Source organism: Arachis hypogaea, chromosome 12, assembly GCF_003086295.3.
Source record: "Arachis hypogaea cultivar Tifrunner chromosome 12, arahy.Tifrunner.gnm2.J5K5, whole genome shotgun sequence".
NCBI classification, from domain to species: Eukaryota; Viridiplantae; Streptophyta; class Magnoliopsida; order Fabales; family Fabaceae; genus Arachis; species Arachis hypogaea.
In genome coordinates this window covers 68224506-68225583 of record NC_092047.1, presented here as the reverse complement: position 1 = coordinate 68225583, position 1078 = coordinate 68224506, and the positions used below count along the sequence as shown (strand labels likewise).

The window sequence follows — 1078 nt, the reverse complement described above, 5'->3', positions numbered from 1 at the left end:
TCCATAGGGTTCACCCATGTAATTCACCTCTGCAATTGCAGGATTCTCAGGATCATAAGCTTCTTCTTCAGAAGATGCCTCTTGAGTACTGTTGGATGCAGCTTGCATTCCATTCAGACTCTGAGAAACCATATTGATTTGCTGAGTCAATATTTTATTCTGAGCCAATATGGCATTCAGAGTATCAATTTCAAGAACTTCCTTCTTCTGAGGCGTTCCATTACTCACAGGGTTCCTCTCAGAAGTGTACATGAACTGGTTATTAGCAACCATGTCAATGAGTTCTTGAGCTTCTGCAGGCATTTTCTTTTGGTGAATGGATCCACCTGCAGAAGTATCTAATGACATCTTAGCTAATTCAGACAGACCATCTTAGAATATATCTAGGATGGTCCATTCTGAAAGCATGTCAGAAGGACACTTTTTGTTCAGTTCCTTGTATCTCTCCCAAGCTTCATAGAGGGATTCACCTTCTTTCTGTCTGAAGGTTTGAACATCCACTCTAAGCTTATTCAGCTTTTGAGGAGGAAAGAACTTGGCTAAGAAAGCCTTGACCAGCTTATCCCAAGAGATCAGGCTATCTTTGGGTTGGGAATCCAACCACACTCTAGCTCTATCTCTTACAGCAAACGGGAAAAGCATAAGCCTATAGACCTCGGGGTCAACCCCATTGGTCTTAACAGTATCACAGATCTGCAAAAATTCAGTTAAGAACTGAAAAGGATCTTCAGATGGAAGTCCATGAAACTTGCAGTTCTGCTGCATCAGAGAAACTAATTGAGGTTTCAGCACAAAATTGTTTGCTCCAATGGCAGGAATGGAGATGTTTCTTCCATGTAAATTGGAATTAGGTGCAGTAAAGTCACCAAGCATCCTCCTTACATTATTATTATTTTCGGCTGCCATCTCCTCTTCTTGTTCGAAAATTTCTGTAAGGTTGTCTCTAAATTGTTGTATTTTAACTTCTCTTAGTTTCCTTTTTAGAGTCCTTTCAGGTTCAGGATCTGCTTCAACTAGAATGTTCTTGTCCTTGCTCCTGCTCATATGACAAAGAAGGGAATAACAAAGAAAATATGGA

At 40.3% G+C, this 1078-nt stretch overlaps 1 non-coding gene across 1 annotated transcript; it reads left to right on the top strand.

Annotated features, from left to right (window-relative positions):
* Nucleotides 1–402: 402 nt before the first annotated feature.
* On the top strand, nucleotides 403–510 carry LOC112731936 (small nucleolar RNA R71). The gene has a single exon (XR_003167684.1). It is a non-coding gene; the product is annotated as a small nucleolar RNA R71 (small nucleolar RNA).
* The last annotated feature ends 568 nt before the right edge of the window (nucleotides 511–1078 follow it).